Here is a 14054-nt window from a genome sequence, read left to right on the forward strand (position 1 = left end):
AAGGCGTTATTTGGGAAAAGTTTTCTTAAGTCTGCGAATTTTTTTTATTTTTATAGTACATATTGTGTTATGGGTGGAGTTTACCAGATGTGTCCCAACGTCCGCAGACTCTTACCACATTCGCAGTGCACTTAATAGCTAGTTTGTTCCACTTTCCCATCCCCAACTATGGCGTAGTCTAGTGGGAAACAGTTAACACCAAATCATGAAACTCGCAAAGGTTTTTGTTTTTGCTGTTGTAAAGGTGACTCAAAGCATTGAAAACCGAAGTGTGGGACTTACCTTTTGGCTCACTGCACCAAAAACCCGGAAGCAACCGAGTCTTGTAAATACTTGGATAAGGTGGAAATGCATTACGACCCATGTCGTCTGTCTAGTCAGCTTCGTACAGAAAGAATTAAGCTATTGGTCCATCGTCCGTTCGGCAAATTGCTCCACCGACTCTGCCATTTCTGCCAACTTGGGAAGGATGAAAAGATTGGTGTGGGTTGTGGGTTTATGATACTTATAGTAACCAGCCAGCATTGGTCTTAAGCATAATTTCATAGCTCATACATCAGTACATATGAAATTGGAAATGGTTATAAATTCATATTTGAGTCTTAACTAAGAGCTGTGTGTGTTTTAAAACCGCGTCACTCTTGCACCTGTTTTAGTTCGCCATTACTCGCAGCATATCTTAAAGATCCCTTGCTAAAACGTAAATTTTTTTAGACATCCCGATCATATTTGAAAGTGTTTTCCCACCTCAACAGCACAAGTAAATCGATTCAATACATTCACCTATTAGAACAGGTGCGTTCTAGACACAATTAAAAAAAGATTATGACTGTATCAATATTTTTAAGTAGGGCGTGAGTGTGTAACAGCGGACTAAAAATGTTAGACGCGCTAAAATACTGCCGACGGCAAGGGGTTAAGAACTTAATAGATATTAAATCAGTTAATTATTAGTCTCCTGTTGAATTTTATGAGTAACAAGAATCTGTTAATACAACCTTAATTCAGCCATCGTTCGATCGCCCTCTTCTCCTCACGCCATCTCACCCTTTATTTCTCTATCGTATTCTTTCTCCTCTGTTTTCTTCTGCATTCGTAACACAAATCAGAATTTTAGTTTTCGTCCTCTTTGGGCAACCATTTAACCTAATCTAATCTAAATATCTCGGGTGTTAACTCACTTCTACCTTTGAAATTTTCGCTGTCTTATTAAAAATTGTCGTATCAAAAAACTCGACTACAACTAATCTACCGCCAGAAATTAAAATTCACCCTTCACCTGTCCATCTAAATCGAGTTTCACCACTTATGTACATTTTTTATTTATCACCTGATTCATTGCAAATGTCTGTGATTTGGCACAAAATTCTATTAATAACATAGCTTCGAATATGTATGAACACAGTTATGAGCATATCTACCCTCGATGAGATCTTGTTCGTTAGATAATATTCATCGAATGCGTCACACTACACGCCTTTGAATGGTTTCGAATAGCTTCCTCAATAGTTAATCCGCCAAAAAAGAAATAATGCAGACATACATAAATATGTTTGTTTGTATGCTCATATACGGGAAGCAGTTAAATGGTTTAAGTCGGTCTGCCAAAGCAGAAGATGAGAATTCATTATGTTTAGCAAAACATACTCGTATATTAGGGGTACCCTTAAGTTAGTGGTACTCACATCGGGCTTGTTAATTTGTTAGTCGATAGTCTTTAGTGAGTTTTTATTTTTGTAAAATTAACGAGCTACGATATTACTGAGTAATAGAGTAACCGTCTCTGGCACGCTTGATCATTTTCTGATACTTGGTAAGTTAGAGAGGTTATATACCGAGAAAGAGATTTTTAAGAAAGAATTCGAAATGGAACAAAAAGAATGGGTTGCGAGGGTTGAGTCAAAATATAGGGTGGGCCATGTAAAATTTCCTTTTTGAATCGGCTATAAAAAAAAACTAATCAATATTTTTTCAAACTTTTTTTTATTTTGAAGATTGAACATTGTCATCTATGAATGAAAAATAATATCGTTCAAATGACTGCCACGACTGGCTTTACAGTAAGCCATTCGATCAACCCAATTTTTAAGCACATTTTCGATTGTTTGGCCTCCAATTTCATGAATGGCAGCTTCGATTTCGTGTTTTAAAGCATCAATCGTCTCTGGATGGTTCGCATAGTATTTGTCCTTATCGGGGCGGATGTGGATGCATTTGCTTCTCTACAGTATCGTGTAGATTTTCTGAGCCCCAAATCCGACAATTTTGCTTATTGATGTAGCCACCGATGTGAAAATGAGCTTCATCAGAAAAGAAGAAGAAGACTCACCAATTTGGAAATAGGTTTTCAATATTTCCCAATTTTGTTCAAGCGTATAGCGTCCCACTTCGTAAATGTCAAACCTTTAAGTAAATTATGAACACATTTGGCATGTCATTTGTGTTACCATTCTCAAAAAAATAGGTGGTTCAAAACGCAAACGCTATATGGCCCACGATTTATAAGTCAGTAACGAATAATTTTTGTGAAGTGATTTCTTAAAGCCTTTTTTTGCGTTCAACAAAGTGTTTAAGAAAATGCATATCCGATAATAAACGAGATTTGCGTCAAAGCATTTCCAACTAAGCTTTTAATTTCAATTATCGATTGCATAGTCGTCGCTTTTTCACTTTTCAATAATTTCACTGAATCAGCTGTGAAACAATTTACCAGACTACCGAAACTTAATGAAAAACGATTTCGCAATTAAAAGTTGTACCGAAATACCATCTAATCAATTTCTAAAGATCCAGATCCGGTGTGAATGACATTGTTATAGCCGAATGGGTTAGTGCATGACAACCATTCAGTACAGTCTTGGTGGTCAAGAAATACCAAATGTTAGAAAATAATTTTTCCAAAATCTACCGCTCCTCCCTCAAAGGCGTTATACTGGGTCACTGTACTATTGGCTCGCTAGCCCGTATAATGGGTGTACCTCTGAATGACTTCTACAGGAGTTGTAGAGATGAAGAAAAAATTGAGTCGGCAAAACACCTCCTCCAACACCTGTGAATGTCAAATATTTTGGCGATTATTTCTTTGAAGGCCTAGCAAATTTGCAAAATGTCTCACAAGAGGGAAAAGCTACCTTCTTTAAAAGATCTAAGTGGTTTGAGCAACGTAATTAGCTGATGAAAATCTATTGTAATGTAGGTATCTTGTATTAGACTAGCAACCTAGCTGACCTAACCTAACTTAACCTACCGCCCCATGGAAAGCAGTAGCAAATCTTCGAGTTTATTTCTGCCACGAAAAAGGCTTCTCATAAAAACCAGCTGCTTTTCCGAGGCATTATAAAAATGTAGAAGATCCATTTGGGGAAACACATCAAGTCGTATAAAAATTAGAGAAGGGACTTGGCCAAACATCTAACAAAGAATGTATGCGGCAATTAAATTTCTCGTGTTAGGGAATACGTTAATGGACTCGCTTATTTGAGTTAGCTTCCATATGACAGTTTGGTAGTAGCCAGCAATTGGAGGGATCGTGCGGAACTATATTTTGAAGATCAGGCTCATTAGCGCTATTCAAAGAACAATTGCAGCTTATTGTCAGCGAGCTTTGTGTCCAAACCTTCATGGAACTGATAGAGAATTACTATATTTATTTATTTATTGGGTGTGGGAATAAGTTTCAGCAAAATCAGTTTGTCATGTCAATCGTCCCATTCCGGCCGCTTTTCTTTGAGAGTTCGATTCAAACGCATTAGCTGCAATCGGTAACGATCGCTAGCGCTGGTTTCAAATGGTTTAAGGTGTTCATAATAGATGACACCCTTCTGATCCCACCAGATGCACAACATAACCGGCATGCATTTTTTTTATGCTTAGCACTTCCTCTGCAATTCTTCAGCCTTAGCTAAAACCAGAGCAGGTATTCTAGGTAGATACTATTTTAATTCTCTTACGGATCTGTCGGGCGTGGAGATGGACCAACCCTGCGCTTTGTAAGAGCCACAAAATGGTTTCAGCAAGATAAATAAATGAGATTCCCGTGTCGTACAGTTATATCACAACGGGCCTGTAAGGCCTTAATGAGTTGGTCGTACAGACCGACTACCAACATAATCTAAGCGAACCTAACCACGGTATAGAATGGATGAATCTTCTGCAGATTTAATTTCATAATAGTTTTTCAGATCATCCGCCTCTGTACGCAAGCAGGCCACTTGCAAGCCCACGGTATGACACGGCATGGGGTATGAGGCTGAAATTGCAACATTTATATGTTTCTAATGCCCCAAGATAGAAATCTCGACCCCACTGAGGGCTTATTATCTGACTCTGAGCAAGAATCTGTAGTCTATGCCGAAGAGAATGGGGATAATGATAATTTTGTCCTTTACAAGTATGCCTTTGATGATGTTGTGCAGCATTGGTTCTAACCTAAGGCAATGGGCAGCCCTCTAACTATTCAAGAAATCAGTAAAGCAAGACTCGATGCCCATTTGGCAATAATGAGTTCTGATCTGATCTTTGTAGGCCTACAAAAAGTGAAACTTATGTAACCGAAAGAATTCCATTCAATTAAGGACACCCCTACGATATAAATTTTTCAAAGCAGTAGCGAGATTTAAATTTTATAAAATATTATATGCCATTTATTTTATGCTTACCAGTCATTTGCAATTTATTTTATGGCTTTGATGCCAGTAAAGTTGTTGAATTAATGAATAAACTTATTGAGTCGTTTAATTAGTTCAGTATTTAAGAAAACTATAAAATTTGAAAAAATTATAATACTCGATTTCATGAAATGCTTTTGTATCTTAGGAAAGCCATAAAAGCTATTTTTAAATAATTATAATTTATGTAGCTATAAATAAGTTTAAGTGAGCAGAGACGACCAGAGGCCAAACCAGAGATGACAGAAAGATAATAGGAGCCACATAGCTTACCGAGCTCTAATTTATAAACCTTTTCACGATGGATATATTTATTTATTATGCAGCAGGAAAAAAAAAGTGTTAATGCGATAAATAGGGGCTATAATAGGTATTATTCTTCTTCTTTTTGATTGATGCCGATTTAACCGCTGAGGGTATGTTAATTCGTTGGACTATCACAAAAGCTTTTCACTCAAGCACTCAATTAAGGGCATCGGATCGGCGAATCCATCGCCTGCAGTTAAGCTTAATTTAGGTGGCTTCTGTCAATATACGTATATCCCCATTGGGCCATTTATTATACCAAATTGCTCCTAATTTTCGTTAAAGAAGTTCGCGGAGTCAATGGACCTAGGCCACTAATGCTTTTTCAACTCTACTGCTGCACTGAGTTTGATTAAAAATCCTATATCAAAAATTGCTTCACTTCACCCACATATTGAAAGTACATGGATGACTGCGATCGCCATAGCCAAATGGGTCTATGCATGATAACGAGAAAAAGTTTTCTCTAATAGCGGTCGCCTCTTAGCAGGCAACCTCCGAGTGAATTTCTGCCATAATCAAGCGCCTCATAAAAACAATTTCATCTGTCATTCTGAGACGGCATAAAACTGTTGGTCCCTTTATTTGTAACGTAATAAATCCTCTCCATATTGGCTGGGTATAAATACGCAGCATTTTGGAAACGTCCAGCTGGCTGCCATAAGATTATTCTGGTGCTTGCCGATACGAATGTGACCTATAGGTAGCACCCATCTCTATGGATAGGTCTTTTTCTCATGCTCCCCTCTAGCCACATAGGTTCAGATGTGCCACAGATGCAGTTGTGCTTCCTGCACAACTCGAACTGGCGTTTTTGAGAAAGAATTTCCTAGTCAGGCGCTACCACGGAACAACCTATATGCGTAACCTTATCCAGGTCGATGAAATTGGCGTGGAGCTACTATATCTTGAAAGCTTGTCTGCCTTGCCTTTATCTAAGTATATATAATAAACACAATAATTTATCCCTATCCATTCCCAACGAAACGGTTAGTCAGACACGCTGATGTTAGGAGATCTGCGACCGTTCTTTGTTGTTTCTGAATTGAACGCGACACAGTCAAGTGCCTCGAGAGCGGCTTGCTTAGCTAAGAACATATCTATATATGAATATAAAATTAGTTTATTAACAAAACAGTGTAGACGAAGTTGTATTACTGTGATTACAATAGTCTGAATAATTATTTCGAGTAGACACCTCTGCCGACTTTGTTAGCTCGCCTGAAGCCATTGGTACTCGTATAAAATTGAATAGAGTTATCGGACTCTAGAGTTCCTTCGGTCCACGCAGCAGTCTATTATGCTTTATAAATTTTAGTTTTGAACTAAAGATTCATATATGTATAATAGCAGAACATTTCTCCCAAATCGATTGCATATAAAGAAATAGTAACTATGGCACAAGCTTAAAGTACAGTAACATTCTCAAAAGTCTCTAAGGAAACATGGCTCCACTGACGACATGGTATCATGAGAATGTATAGTCCCCTTTGACTCTATTGTCTCTTAGTAAAACTTGGTCAGAAAACGAAATTCAACAGCTTTTTGCTTGGTGCCGACTGATGACTATTAAAGCTTTACAAACCAATACCGCTACCCACTCTTTAGTAGACCAATCATCGAAAGTGTCGATAAAATCATGGAAACCACAGAGTCGAAACCGCAATTTTGTACTTATTCCAATGCTTAGGAACTGAAAAATAAGCAAAAAAAAATCGTTTCAAACCATTTTCATAGGGCTGATCTCTAGAACACGCTTTTGATTATTTGCTAAAACGTAATAAAATCGATCAATTTTTGAAGCAAAAGGTAATGAGAAATGGTGTACACAGAAAAAACACAGATAAAACAGTTTGTAGTTAAATCTCTGTGAGCCGGCCCGAACGAGCGCTAAGCTCGGATTAACGGCTATAAAGGTATTTAATGGGATTGAAAAGAAATCATCCACTATGAGTTAGGCTTCCATCGGCCTAGGCACTGTCACTTCAGCGAACACGAGATGGGTTGATAGTCTGACATGCACGCTACAAAAAAAAATGTACGCGACAGCATCAGACGGTCAAGGGAAAACGTCTCTTTGTTAGTTGCCAGTTGTCACAGCTGTCTCATAATTTGGCATGATCAAAGATTGAACGTACCTAATTTCAATTATTGCAAAAGCTGAAAGAATGAGGAGGAGGAAGATTCTGTCAGACATCTTCTTTGTCACTGTTCTGCGTGGCATGCCACTAGTTTAGATACTTTGGATCGGCGTTCTTGATTGATACTGAGGACCTTAGGGATATAAATTTCAGGCAGATCAAAATGGTTGAACGAGGAGTAGCAGGCAGGAGTAGCAACGGTCTACCTACGGCACCTGCCGCTAGATCTAGTCTCCGAACGGCAACACTGTTTATTGCATAAGGCAGTTTAGATGCAAATTTACCTCAGGGCAATCAAAAAAATTGTCAAGTTAATAAAGTGAAAATACGAGTATTGGACCTCACATTGGTTTTTGTATATACGTTTTTTTTTTTTCAAGTTCTAGTTAAATATGTTAATGAAACAAAGTCAGCGGAATTGCCTTAAAAACTATTTTTTTACTTTTTAATAATTATAATTTAATATGCAATTTTGTTTTATTTCAAAAGTAATTATAATTAAAAAATAAAAATAAGACCAGATATGTTTTAAGCTCCTTTTCCTATATATATTTTTTTTATGTAGTATTGTTATTAAATAACTGTATTAGTATTCATTCATGTAAATTAGCTAAATTGCTTTGCGTCACTTTTCGGTAGTTAAGCTGTCAAATGAACAGGCGCCTCACACAATTCAGCCAAAGTGTTTCGCATGCGTTGCATTCCCATTGGCGGTCACTTGTTGTGCTCTCCAATTATTGCTGTGGTTGCAGCTACACATGAATATCAACATTAGCAGATATAAACAGTGGCGGAAAAAATAATAGCCGTGGATATAAAACAGCTAACTAAATTAGTGCATTTTATTTCATCATCATCATGCCTAACACTCGGTACAACTCGGTTTGAGCCTTAGCTTCCTCCACAATTTTACTCCATGCTACCTCCAAAACTTTCCAACGTTTTCTTTCATTTGGCATTCTGCAAACGTGTGTTAGCTATCGGATTTTTATTTATTTAGTTATTAATTCATTTAGTTGTTGGTATTTTGACCTCAATTAGAAGTCATCGTCAGGAACTCGTGGCTATGCAATAGTTATGTGGAAGAAACTCAAAGCGCATTTTGCGCCACTTTAAACATGCACTATACAATACACAAAATTTAATGAGCTTCAAAAGTGCATACCCATAATTTTTTTGAAAATTCTGAGCAAAAACTTTTGAAATTTTTATAAAAAATTTATGGTATTTATTAGCAATTTTGTGCTAACTTTGAAGCTTTAACTTATAAAGTTTTTGTGGCAGCAGGAACTATTATTAACAGAAAAAAATTACAAAATTAAATAAAGAATAAATAGTCAAAATCTTGCAATCTGTTATGCTGGTATTATTTTGTACGCCACTGTATATTCATACGCTATTTGTAGGAGCATTATTTAACAAATATTTTCATATTATCAAATACGTACAGCATGTCAAGAATGAGTTTTGAGATTGAAAACAAATTCAATTTTTCAACTTTAATAGCAAAAAATAGCTCTCCTAGTCTATCTTTGACTTCTTTTTTGCACTGATTCATATTTACAATACCTGTAAACGGCCATATTTTTCCTGATTTTCATTAAAATTATTTAAAATGAAGAAGTCAATATATTTTTTTCAAATTTGGCATACAATTTATTTATACATAGAATAATATAATTTTTTTTTTTATTTTAATCATTTAAAATGGCGGATGTACACTCAATTCTTCCAGGAAGGTCACAACGGAGCTTCTCAATAGGCGGGCATTGTAGGTAATAGGCGTCAATGACCTGAATACAAAAAGTCAAACATTTTTTGGTTTATTAATGTAATAATTTATATATGAACTCAAAAAAAAATGGGAAAAAAGCTTCGCGAAATAAAATACTTAAAAAAAATGAAATTTTGGGCGAATTTCCCTACTATTTTTGCCTCGAAAAAATTATTTTTTCGAAAACTTGTAAATTCACATAGAAAGTAATATCATAAAAAAATGTGTGCAAAATTTCAGGCAGATCGGTCAATAGCTTTTCGAGTTATCGTGTCCGCCAATTCGAAAAATATAGTTTTGAGAAAAACGCGTCTAAAGTTTGAATACAACGTAACTATAGCTCTTCCGGCGCTCGAACGCAAAGAAAAGAGTCGTCACGGTTGATGATCTAGGTATAATAAAGAAATACTTAAATTTACGTTCTACAAATTTTTTGAAGGATTTTGCGAAGGCATCGATTAGTGAACAATTGCAGTGTGTTTATACCGGCCACAGGGTAAAGATGATTTGACATTAGAATCAAAGATCCTCAGCCTTCTGCGTTGCGAAATGTGTGATACTTGCCAGATTGGACGTAGGGTGCCAAATGCTTCTAGAGCTTTTCTAATGCGGTTTTTGATGTCTTCGCTGGAGGCACCTGACACCAAGATGATACTACCCGTATAGTAAAAATATTCCACTTCCTCCAGCTGGGTACCATCGATCAAGTGGCGTATTTTTAATGTTTGTACGCCTCACTTTGGTTTTGGAGATGTTGAAAACCAGTTCAACTTTAGCGGGGACTTCCTGCCATGTCGGAAAAAGTATGTGATAATAGGCAAATATCGTCCACGTAGGAAATCTCACTTCTAGCTCGTGTGGCGTTCTTCATAATGTTGTCCAAGATGATGTTAAAGGACAGTGGTGATAGTATGCACCCTTGCCTGCATCGTAGTCCAGCGTAAAGTGCCTCTATGAGCTCAAATATGATATATACTGAGCTGAAATTCATGTAATTGCGACTTACGCACCTTTTTTTTACTAAAAATATTTGATTGTTAAAAAATCAGCGCTTGTTTATTATTTTTGGTGTTTTCAATGTTCGGTTCGGTTCGGTTTCGATTCGCTTCGGCCTTAAAAATCGATGTTCGGCCGTTTTTTAGTTATAACACTAGTTGTGGTTATTGCGATAATCATTGGGTCGGCCGTAACTTCACCATATTTTTGTTGCTATCGTTAACCAGCTGTTGCAATTGCCGCTTCTCTGGTGACATATTGGCGTGGCGTGCTTATTAATTGACAATTCGTGCTACATACATCGAAACACTTATACATTTATGCATTTTGTTCATCACTGTTGCTGTTTGTTTTGAAGTCTCGTCACAGGCCACACAATTTCGTATGATGTTGTTGTAAACACTTTTGATTGCATTTTTATTGAAATGCTTTGATTTTTTTGTTTTTCTTGTGTGCGTTTAGGTTCTGCTGCACGCGACTTCAATTGTTTGAATAATAAAATTTAATTTGTTGTTGTTATTGACAGAAAATTTAAGTCATATTCCGAAAATGTAGCTAGAAATGATGAATAACTGTAAAAACTAATTATGTGGAATATATCCAATATAGACAGAGTTGTTGAAGAAAGCGCGATGCTTTCCTCGAAAAGTTATCATCTTGACCTTTGACCGCCTGACCTTAGTAACGAGTTTAACTATACTCGTATGCGTACGAAAGATGCAAACATTTTAAATGGTACTGATTAATGATTTGGTTCATTCCGTTCGTTTCTTCATTTCTATTATGGGCGAAAAAATCGAAAAAGTCAAGAAAATTGTATCCGACACCGTCGTGGATCCGATTTGGGTGTTTCGCTCGGAAAGTTATGCGCGATGGTTTGAAGGTGAGATGAGTTTGAGCGCGCCTTCGGTGGAATGCGCTGAATTTTTTGCACAAACATTGAAACGAACCAACACGCATTGAAATGATGCTCCTCGTAAGAGCCAAAATCCAAAAGTCCACGACAAAGTCGTTCAAGAATTACTGTCTTTTCTATCATTTTCTTTGATTGCCGTGAGTTCCTTTCCAAATCCGCCGGGTCAAACAGTAAATAAGGAATATTATGCGAACGGAAAAGAAATAACTCGTGGTGACCTCCAAGTAGCCTTGTGAAACCATCACCACTCACCGCGGAACTACCGTCAAGTATTACATCGCGGAGAGGGAGGCGATTAGCCGTCGGTGCTGTATCTCATCTCTTTCATAGTCTCGACCACTAAGTCGCAAGCCGCATTCCATTTTTCCTTCGAGCGCAACATTTGTTGCACGGATGTTTCCGGCGAAGGAGGTTTTCTAAAAGCTCTGTGGAGTTTTTCTTTTGCAAAATGGAAGCGTCACAGTAATCGCAATAGGGATTGTCGTGGTGGTTGAACTTTTGTAAATACATATGCTTTGAAGCAGCTATGCCCACTCAAGAACTGGGTCAGGTGAAATACCATTTCTCCATGCGGTCTTGTTAGCTTTAGGTTGGGAATGATTTGGTTATGGCATAGATCTCAGCTTGAAATATGCTACAGGGACGCCTGAAAGACTCTTGGTGATCAAATTGCGGGCAGAACGCAGTCGTTCCGTCATTTTGGATCCATCTGTAAAGAAGTTATATGCATAGCGATCGGATTCTAAGCCCTTTCACCAGCCATTCTGTTCTATTACAAGATCAGTCCTTTAGCCAAATTTTATATGTGGAATAACGTAGTTTGGCCTTACGTTTATGTTCTGTATGTTACTGTGATCGAAAAACCATAACGCATTAGAAGCTTTCTTCGCTCAAGGACGGAGTAGGTGCAGGGATTTGTTGCGCAAAGCAGGACATCAGGCGGTCAATTAAACTCCCTGACCATTGCAGTATTTTTCCAGCAGAAGTCTTTTTGGTAGGAAAGGCTGCAGAAATAGCACTAGCTAGGACATCGAGCAACTCCAACATAAATATATACTTGGACAGTCAAGCGGCACAGAGGCAATCAATTCATATAAAATTTCATCTCAAAACGTTCTTAGGGCCAAGGAAGCCATAGAGAGACTAGTCGAAGACAGACGGTTACACATCTGTTGGGTACCTGGACATAAGGGCATTGCAGAAAACGAAATTGTAGATGAGATTGCCAAGAACTCTGTTTACATGCCATTTGGGCAAGACATACTGAAACCTTTAAATAGGGTATACCAAAACACGGATTGACAGGAGGTGGAATAATCTAGCCACTTGTAAAAACGAGAAAATCATGTGTCTACAGAATGCAGATAAACACGCCAGATTCGTACTAGCCCTATCTAGAAAGGAAAGCAGAACTATCGTAGGTATACTGACAGGCCACAATTTGTTAGCGCCACACGCATACAAGATGGGAATTGCAAACAATGATAGCTGCAGATTTTGCAATGAACTATGATGATTTCACAATGAACTACCTTCTATGTTCTTGCCCTGCATTAGCTAGAACTCGAATGAAATGCTTAGGAGCTCTACAATATGAGAGGTTAGAATGTCTCTCGGGGTTAGAGCTTCAGAGCTTACTTACATTCGCAATAGACGCAGGCTTATGACAAGAAGCCTTCTCTTCTTCTTAATTGGCGCGATAACCGCTTACGCGATTTTGGCCGAGCTTAACAAAGCGCGCCAGTCGTTTCTTTCTCGTGCTAACCGGCGCCAATTGGACACACCAAGTGAAGCCAAGTCCTTCTCCACCTGATCTTTCCAACGCAGAGGAGGCCTTCCTCTTCCTCTGCTACCACCAGCTGGTACCGCATCGAATACTTTCAAAGCCGGAGCGTTTGTATCCATTCGGACGACATGACCCAGCCAACGTAGCCGCTGGATCTTTATTCGCTGCGCTATGTCTATGTCGTCGTAAAGCTCATACAGCTCATCGTTCCATCGCCTGCGATATTCGCCGTTGCCAACGTGCAAAGGTCCAAAAATCTTACGCAGAATCTTTCTCTCGAACACTCCAAGCGTCGCTTCATCGGATGTTGTCATCGTCCACGCTTCTGCGCCATACGTTAGGACGGGCATGATGAGAGTCTTGTAGAGTGTTAGTTTTGTTCGTCGAGAGAGGACTTTACTGCTCAGTTGCCTACTTAGTCCAAAGTAGCACTTGTTGGCAAGAGAGATTCTACGTTGGATTTCAAGGCTGACATTGTTATCGGTGTTAATGCTGGTTCCTAAATAAACGAAGTCTTTTACAACCTCGAAATTATAACTGTCTACAGTGACGTGGGAGCCGATACGCAAGTGCGCCGACTGTTTGTTTGAAGACAGGAGGTACTTCGTTTTGTCCTCGTTCACCACCAAACCCATTCGCTTTGCCTCTTTATCCAGTTTGGAGAAGGCAGAACTAACAGCGCGGTTGTTAAGGCCGATGATGTCGATATCATCGGCATACGCCAACAATTGTACGCTCTTATAAAATATTGTGCCTGAGCGATTAAGTTCTGCGGCTCGTACGATGCTCTCCAACATCAGGTTAAAGAAGTCACACGACAGCGAGTCACCCTGTCTGAAACCTCGTTTAACAGACAAGAAGCCTACTACAAGGAAATGTAAGGGTCAAGCTCCAGCTGGTACCACTAAGGACCAATAGGTCTATGTGATGGCTCTCAGCCTGGCAGGTCAACCTAACCTAAACTTTTTTTTTGCTTTTCCTTTCACATTAAATTTCCGTCACATTTTACTATCTGCAAGAACCCCCTGTTTCGATGTTTTGAGTGTTAATTCAACTCCTCCAAGTATCAGTGGTGACCAGTTGGGAATCTTGTACTCTATTGTGAATAGTACTAAGTTCGTCTTATGTGGATTTACTTCCAGTCCGACCAATTCCATTCACTTACAGATTTCTCTGAGCGTCCTTGTGAGTAGTTCATTCATCGTGAGGACACTATCTGAGATGATAAGAGCCAAGTAATCAGCATATGTCGTCAGTTTTGGTCCACTATCCCCAAGTTTGATGCGAATCTGATTCATCACTAGATTCTATATTGCAGTAAATCAAAAATAATAATGTGAGTATCTCGATAATAATAATTTCAAAAAAATTTGGCAGTAATAATTCCCATCGCCCTTGCAACACAAATTTTGATTTCCGTCGATGGATGTAGTAGCTCTAGAAAAAGTTGATTATCTCATTAAGTTTT

The sequence above is a fragment of the Anastrepha ludens genome, chromosome 5 (genome assembly GCF_028408465.1).
Source record: "Anastrepha ludens isolate Willacy chromosome 5, idAnaLude1.1, whole genome shotgun sequence".
NCBI classification, from domain to species: Eukaryota; Metazoa; Arthropoda; class Insecta; order Diptera; family Tephritidae; genus Anastrepha; species Anastrepha ludens.